This window comes from Physeter macrocephalus, chromosome 17 (genome assembly GCF_002837175.3).
Source record: "Physeter macrocephalus isolate SW-GA chromosome 17, ASM283717v5, whole genome shotgun sequence".
NCBI lineage: Eukaryota > Metazoa > Chordata > Mammalia > Artiodactyla > Physeteridae > Physeter > Physeter macrocephalus.
Window position 1 is genome coordinate 3514224 of NC_041230.1, and position 773 is coordinate 3514996.

The 773-nt window shown below is 47.1% G+C and overlaps 1 protein-coding gene across 1 annotated transcript in view; it reads left to right on the forward strand.

Annotated features, from left to right (window-relative positions):
* The window catches only part of LOC112062638 (protein lin-28 homolog A-like), a 22441-nt gene that overhangs the window by 19195 nt on the left and 2473 nt on the right, over positions 1 to 773 (forward strand). The window lies entirely within an intron of this gene.

A 773-nucleotide genomic window follows, 5' to 3' on the forward strand; every position in this document is an offset into this window, starting at 1 on the left:
TGAGCCTGCACGTCCGGAGCCTGTACTCCGCAATGGGAGAGGCCACAACAGTGAGAGGCCCACGTGCCACAAAAAAAAAAAAAAAAAAAAAAGTCGGGGGACCTCCCTGGTGGCGCAGTGGTTAAGAATCTGCCTGCCAATGCAGGGGACATGGGTTCGAGCCCTGGTCCGGGAAGGTCCCACAGGCCACGGAGCAACTAAGCCTGTGTGCCACAACTACTGAGCCTGCGCTCTAGAGCCTACGAGCCACAACTACTGAAGCCCGAGTGCCTAGAGCCCGTGCTCTGCAAGAAGAGAAGCCATTGCAATGAGAAGCCAGTGCACCACAACGAAGAGTAGCCCCCGCTCACCGCAACTAGAGAAAGCCTGCAAGAAGCAACGAAGACCCAATGCAGCCAAAAATAAATTTAAAAAAAAAAGAGTCATGTACCACAATGTTCATTGCAGCGCTATTTACAATAGCCAGGACATGGAAGCAACCTAAGTGTCCATTGACAGATGAATGGATAAAGAAAATGTGGCACATATATACAATGGAATATTACTCAGCCTACTCAGCCATAAAAAGCAATGAAATTGAGTTATTTGTAGTGAGGTGGATAGACCTAGAGTCTGTCCTACAGAGTGAAGTAAGTCAGAAAGAGAAAAACAAATACCATATGCTAACATATATATGGAATCTAAAAAAAAAAGAATGGTTCTGATGAACCTAGGGGCAGGACAGGAATAAAGACACAGATGTAGAGAATGGACTTGAGGACGTGGGGAGGGGG